The sequence below is a fragment of the Lolium perenne genome, chromosome 3 (assembly GCF_019359855.2).
Source record: "Lolium perenne isolate Kyuss_39 chromosome 3, Kyuss_2.0, whole genome shotgun sequence".
Classification (NCBI taxonomy): Eukaryota; Viridiplantae; Streptophyta; class Magnoliopsida; order Poales; family Poaceae; genus Lolium; species Lolium perenne.
Window position 1 is genome coordinate 179300910 of NC_067246.2, and position 7682 is coordinate 179308591.

The 7682-nt window shown below is 43.8% G+C and overlaps 1 long non-coding RNA gene across 3 annotated transcripts; it reads left to right on the forward strand.

Moving 5' to 3' along the window:
- Positions 1-2575: 2575 nt before the first annotated feature.
- Positions 2576-6432, forward strand: LOC127342730 (uncharacterized). Of its 3 annotated transcripts, none has more exons than XR_007876858.1 (2): positions 2576-4254; positions 6164-6432. It is a non-coding gene; the product is annotated as an uncharacterized lncRNA (long non-coding RNA). The 3 variants fall into 3 exon arrangements; XR_011755601.1 differs by having other exon boundaries at positions 2576-4245; positions 4320-6432; XR_011755602.1 differs by having other exon boundaries at positions 2576-4245.
- The last annotated feature ends 1250 nt before the right edge of the window (positions 6433-7682 follow it).

The window sequence follows — 7682 nt, forward strand, 5'->3', positions numbered from 1 at the left end:
CAGGAGAGTAATGGAAAATGGAGCCATCGAAGTTCAAAGCCCATCCCAAGGAAGATTCTTGGTCAATGGACAGAGACTTAAGCACTATCTGCCTGGCGATAGTATGTTGACTCAAGTGGAAGAGGAGGAAGGAGTTGAAGGAAGCTCAAATGACGTTCTTCAATCGGAGATACCCGAAGGATCTCCCACCTAAGTCACAAGAACAAGGGTCAAGCTAGTGACCTTAAAAGAGCGCTGGTTAGGAGGCAACCTAACATGTGTAATTTATTTATTTTCCCCCTTTTTGTTTCTTTACTGCAGCTAGGGTATGATGGTTTCAAGCTGAGCGGGGGAGATGGAAGAACGGAGCAAAACACCTACGCATGCTTCACGGTTTTGAGTCGCTACTGCTATGATTGCCCGGTGAGCTGTGTTATTTCCTGTCACTAGCACTCCACAGTCACCCATTTATATTCTTCTTTCCCTGGATTTTCCATTTTCGTTTTCAGATCCACTAGTTCAGGGTCAACTCTGATCCAATATAACTGCATCACCCTTAATGGCTTGCAAACCATGCTATTATGATTACTAGTAATTGGATTCCTATCATTACTGTCATGTAAAGCCTGAACGAAGCATAATTTAACTTGTTGGGAGAGCTTTTGAAACTTCTTTCTTTGTTTTAGCACCAACCGCCACTGAACCTAGCTGGGTATGTGATCTCGGGATCGGATACCTTGCTTCAATATCTAACAAACCCGGAACCTAGCTCGGTATGGTGATCTCGGGATTGGATACCTAGACTGTGAATATGGGTACTAACACTTTCTTATCTGACTAACCTTAACTCTGAACCTAGCTGGGTATGGCGATCTCGGGATCGGATACTTAGACTATGGGAGGAGACTAACGCTTGGATAATTTTTTTTTAAGTCCTGAACCTAGCTGGGTATCACTACTAGGAAAACGCCTATAGGTGGAGGCAATATGTGCCGGCGCACCACCTTGCACGTGCGCCGGTGGAAAGTGTTGCCGGCGCACCCCTTTTCCGCCGCGCCGGCGATGGACCTATACTGCCGGCGCACAAAAAAAATTAGTGCGCCGGGGATAAAATTCGAAGAGATCTGGCCGCCCTCAAAAATTCTGGGCACCTTACCCCCGGCGCACCTCTATGGTGGTGCGCCGGTGTGCCTAGATTTTTCTCTCCACCCCCCCCCCCCCCGGGAATCGCCTTTTCAGTTTTCGAAAAAATAATAGAAAATGCTAGAAAATTCAAAAAATAAAATCCTTTGAAATGCCCATGTAATATGTGATCTAGTTTTAGGGAAAATTTGAAAATTTGAATTTCGATGTATTATGCAAAATGGCATCATCTTTCGGTAAAACGGGATTTCTGGTTGCATACGACCTCCGATGAAAAACTTTTTTATATCAAAATCGATCTACTCGAAATTTCCTACTCGAATTCAACGGCCTACGGCCGTTTGGAGAAAAAATGGATTCGTCAAATTCAAAACAGAAACAGGACTTTTTTCAGATTTAAGATTTGGGTGAAAAAAAAGAAAAAAATAGCCCCGGCGCACCACCCTACTTGGTGCGCCGGCGGTAAGGAGTGCTATATAGGCACAACTCAACCCGCGGTGCTCACTTTCCCCTTCTCTTTTCCTCCTCCTCCTCCTCCTCCTCCTCCTCCTCCTCCATCTCCTGCTCCTCCTTCTCTATACCGAGCTTCTGCGGCGGCGAGCTACTCCGGCGACCTACTCATCCTCCTCCTCCACCGACGGCCACGACGTCCTCCGACCTCCTCCACCACCTCCAGCCTCCTCGACGTCCTCCGGCCTCCTCCAACATCTCCGGCCTCCCCCATCACCGTCGGCCACCTCCACCACCTCCGGCATCCTCCGGCATCCTCCACCTCCTCCGGGCTCCTCCACCTCCGGCCTACTCCTCCTCCTCTGGCCTACTCCTCCTCCTCCTACACCGGCCCGCCAATCTTGGGAGCTTCCAGCATCCTCATGCACCTCATGCACCTCCTACACTGGCGCATAGACGACAACCACGGTTGACTAGCTAGATCTAGATCTAGATCTGGATCTAGATTTGAATTTTTTTTGTTTTCTTGTATAACTTACCGCCGGCGAACTAGACAGGTGCGCCGGGGATAACGCGAGATACCGCCGGCGCACCGACTGGTGCGCCGGCAATAAGCTATTATCACCGGCGCGTTCGCACCGGCGGGCTCTTGGTGCGCCGGCAATAGCCCATTTTGGTGCGCCGGCAATAAGCCTTTTCCTAGTAGTGTATGGCGATCTCGGGATCGGATACTTAGACTATGGGAGGAGACTAACGCTTGGAGAATTTTTTTTTAAGTCCTGAACCTAGCTGGGTATGGCGATCTCGGGATCGGATACTTAGACTGTGGGTAGTGATTTTAACTTTTAATTTTAGGTTTGTTTCACCTCCTGGCTGGCTACACTGATGAAAATATAAATTGATGCATGACCTTTCGAAAAAAAAGATGAAGGATAAAAAAGAGAAAAAGATGAAATAGAAATAAATAAATAAAAAGGAGAAAAATGGGGGTTGGAGAAAAACATAAAAAAGGGGGCCAGGGCAGTGTTTTATCTGAATGTGTTTGAGTGATTAACATATAACTCTGTCTAACCTACTAACTAATTTTTTTTTGGCATGTTGGTCACCTGGTTCTCTGGCAAAGTAGGAGTTTCAGCCATCTCTCGACAGTAAATTTGCTTATTTCAGCCTTCACCCTCAGTAATGATTTGAATCCCCTTATCAGTAAACATCATAGAATGGTTCGTAATCACTTAAGCTGAACATTGATGTTATATTGATTCTTGTTTACTCTTGAACTTGATGTGGAAATTTCTTTTCCTTTCCTTTTGCTTGAGGACAAGCAAAGATTTAAGTGTGGGGGTATGATATACATCATATATATACTCATTTCTACCCATTTGCTCTGTCATTTCTGGATATTTGTCCCATATTTTCCACTTAATTTACAACATAAATGGACCAGAGAAGGGTTTGACTAGTCTATGAATATGCTTTGCAGGTATGGGCGAAAAAGGCCCTAAACTCTCTCTGTGTCAAGCAATACATACTGAGAAGGATCATCTTGTGGAGGAAGAATAGAAGATGAGGGGTGGAGCTGCAAATTTCCTGATCAGATCAAGTGAAAGGGGAGTCACGGGCTCCATTCTTAGGTGTGCCTGGCTTCTATCCCCAATCCCCAATCCCCAAAGCTCCTGCTCCACCTCCGGCCGCCGCGGCGGCCAGGCCAGCGTGGCGACGCGCCGCCAAGAAACAACCACATACCTGCTGCTCCTCTTCTTCGACGAACGACTGCTCGTCAACAACGCCGGAGATGAAACGGGTCGTGCGCCCCGAACTGCTGCAGCTGCTCTTCTCCAACCCTCACGCTGCTGCACTTCCCCAAGACCAGATCGACCTGAAGCTCTTCTCCCTGCAACCCTTACTGCTGTTCCTCCTCACCAAACTGAAGCTCCTCTTATGTTGGTTCAATCCGATTCCTCTCCCTCTCTTTATTCTCTGCAATTTTCTGTGAACTAGTGTTGTGATACGAATTGGTCGGTTTGACGTACAGACTTGTTTTTGTTCTGCTGATCTGTGGGAACTAGTTGATTCCCCGCACGTTGCAGCGGACATTATAGATGATCTTCATATATATAAAAGCATGAAGTCTATGAAAAACCATGCTTATTTGCAAATGAAATTAGAAGTTCAAACTATATAAACACGGTCTATTAATCTTAATAATATTAAAACACCAAAGCTTCAATAAGTTTGCAGTCGTAGATGAAATAATTCAGGAAAAGTAATGTAAAATTAAGATAGTTGTGGCTGCCTATTATCAATAGCGGCAACTTGTTTGTGAACATTGACCTATTTCTATTCATCCTTTATCAATCCCGTGAGGGATTTATTTCGTTCAGAAGGATGAGCTGAGAGTACCAATACCACAAACTATACAAATTAAATGGAAATGGAAATTAATTGTTCAGTAAGGTACATCAATTATGAATGCCTATTTTTTTTCTCCAGGTCAATCAGCTTTGGTGCAACACACATATGGACCGAAGGAGTCGCCAGGTCACGGCAAGATTTTGAATTGTACAAATGTAGTGTAGAAGAAAAAGGGTTCGGAGACATCAGTAAGTTGCAGCACCAACATCTCCATGGAGGATATCAGAGACAAAAAAGGTTCTATATTAGCAAATCGACTTGGTAAGTTGGGTATGTTACCTCTGAACCTCTTGAATCTCAATTCCAAATAAGTTGTATGCATCTGTAATTTTCAGCACCAACATTTGCATCGAAGATATCAGAGAAAAAGAAATGATCTATGTATATTAGCAAAATGGGTATGCTTTACTGTGAACTCCATTAGCAAACCTAAAGGAAGTGAGAGAGACTGCAAATAAGTAACATCGATATAGACAAAGAAGGAAAGATTGTGCAATCCCGACCAGCAGAACGTGCTCTACTCGCCTAAATCCTGCTCATCTTTGATCCGCGGATGTCGCCATCGCTATGGCCTATAGGATGAACAAAGAAAATGTGAGCTTCCCGTCCATACGCCATCACCGTCGTCGTCAGTTCGTTGTTGGCCTGGTACGGACACGCCATGCAGCTCCATTGTCAGCTGTGTCCGCCCACCTCATTTGTCAGGAGCGGTGGTGCTAGGCCATGGAGGAGAAGGGGCAGGGGAAAAGGTGGAGATGGAAGATAATAAACAGCCGGCCGGCAGACCGATCGACGGGATGCATCATCATAGGTTAAATGGCCCGATCGTTTCATATTAGCAGTATTAACTGTGATGTCCATTGAAGCTCAAGAGTGTACAGAAAGCCAAAACCACAACCTTGGACTGGGCCTCAAGAAAGGGAGAACCGTGACAGTAATCTACACCACATATTTGCTATCTAATGGACAAAAATAATAGAGATGACGTGGCTGCATAAGGTTTGAGCTTACAAACATTAATTGCATGTTAGTGGGGATGAACTTTATAGATATTATAGATTAGACTAGCATGTAACCTTGTTCGTACATGTGTGTGTGCTTGTTAAACCTACAACTTGTAAAACGTGGTACTTCCTTAGCTGATGTTGTCAATGTGCTCGTAAATGTTATTCTGTCCCTTTCCCCATATACTTGCTTCTTCCCTATCTTTATGTTTGCTAGTGAAATTTAGTTCATGTTTGTGGCGTGATAATTCTGTCCCTATCCCAATCTTGCTTCTCTCCCAATCTTATGTATATGCTAGTAATCTTGTTTGTCTAAATATTAGTAGTTATTCATAGAGTTAATATCTGAAACAAAAATCACAAAAATAGAATCCAATTCCAGTAACTACAATTCTGTCTCTTTCTTCAATCTTTGCTCGTTTGTCTTGCCCAGATTGATTAGTCTAGGTTTATATTTCTTGCAAGCCATTCCCTATTTTGTGTGGCTTAGCTTTAGCCGAAACTTGATAGTCGTTGCCTAGTCCCTGCGGAGAACACGACAACCTGCAGATTGGGCGTAATACCCACTGCTATATAGCATCGATCAGTTGGCGTCCATGGAGGACGGCAGATGGTTTGGAACCTAGCTAGAGCTTCTCCAATAAGCTTGCTGGTTTCTTGTGGCCACCTCCCGAGATGGATTTGTGGTGCTGCGACACTCCTTCTGGCCGGCCATGGAGGCGAGGGGTTGAAGTGAAGTAGTGCATCGAGTCCTTCTTCTAGAGGTTGGCGGGGAAGGTCTTTGCTGCACCTTGGTGTGCACTACATGGTGGATGTATAAGCCACCATGATCTGTTGCGGGTGTGAAGGCCCCTTCTGTTGCCATGAGGGCGACATTTTAGCCTCTGAAGATGTTGAAGCTCCCCAGATTGAGTGGTGAAGATCCCCCTATATTGATCTCGATGATGCATCCTCTAAATCTTCAGCCCAGTCATCTACCTCGTATGCATTTGCCAACTTGATTGCTGGTTGAGCGGTTGGCTCTTGGGTTGGTGAGGTTGTTTGAGGCCTCTGAAGAAGACAGTTGCAGGATTGTTGCGTCCATATTCTCGACGGATCCCCTGTCGGGCTCCAACTGTATTCTTCTGCTTAGACTGCTTGTTCTTCCAGTATTCATCTTTTTTGTGTGCATCCAGGTTCGAGGTGCAGACGCGGAGGAGAAGCATCGGATTGCTTCTTCAGTTATGTTTTTATGGTCCTATTTGTGAAGCCTGAGGGTTATGTTAGTATTGGTCTTTCTTTTACAACCCTCTCTGTATTTGTAACCCCTCCGATGCTATATGAATGAAATTTCCGGGCCCTTCGGGGATCTCCCTTGTTAAAAAAGAGACTAGTTTAACTAGGCTTTCACCTAGTGAGCTTCATGCTTCATGGCTTTATCTTTGAGTTTGTCTTTTATCTGTTATTTTGATATTTGACTTGTCGACCATGGCAGCACCACGGGATTTTTTCCAACCATTTCTTCACTTCCATTTCACTAATTTTTTTCCACATAGGCTCCCAGTATGCTTGGGGGTTCGAGCAAGGCATGCAATAGGGGATTTTATCCATTATCAAGCGGTTCGAACCTCGATAAATCTTTGCCTTCGCATATGAGTTTCATATGTTTATCTATGTGTCATTGCGGGATCCAAATTTCATGTTATGTCACAATTTCGGTGGTAAGGTCATCTCACTCCCACCCACCCCATGAAAATACAGTCCTCGAAATAAGTACATCATGAACATATAACCACATGCCCCCTAGGCCCCGATAGACACAATAGTGATAGTATACACATTTATCTTGTTTATTTGCAGAGAACCAACACAAGTCAATGTGTGATCAAATTAGTTGTTTCCTTGTAGGAGCTTGCATGATGACATATAAGAATTTCAATAATCGACAAACTTTATTTGTATGCCATATATTATTATACCATAAAGGCTTCATGTTGTCTCATATAGTTTTTTCCCTTCAACTCTCCATTAAGCAAATCTATCTTCACATACATTTGATGGAATGCAAACCAGTGAAGTGGCCGATGCAATTAGCACTCTAATGTTGTAAATCTAGAAACCCGAGAACAAGATTAAAGAGACCCTCCTTATTTTGTGTATAAACCATGGCCACAAGTCTAGCCTTATACTTCGCAACAGTTTCACCAAACCTAAAACTTCTTAAAAGTCCGTTTACATTCAACATGTTTGCACTCATTGGGATAATCAACGATCTTGTAAGTCTCATTTGCGATGATGGAATTCGTCTCGCTACGCTTCTTTCCAAAATTCAGTGTGTGGTGATGCATAAGACTAGCCTCAATGGGAGTAATATCATGCATGCCATGTTGGCAAAAATCTAACGTGTCACATCAATTAATGAGGTGAGAGATGGGAGTAGTATCATAATATGATACCGTATCATGACACATAAACCTAGAAAACTTCATGACAATACATCATGTACACACATTTGCATTGAGATTCTACAAATCATTAAATATGACATAAGTATGATACCATATGATGATACTATGCATTGTGGAGGTGGTATCACAAACTAGTATCATGTGCATGATACTAGTATATGATACTTCCCATTGTGACTAGTCTAAGTCCCATAAAAATGCTGATGTGGCAGCTAATTAAGTACGAGAGAGAAGATTTAGGTAGATA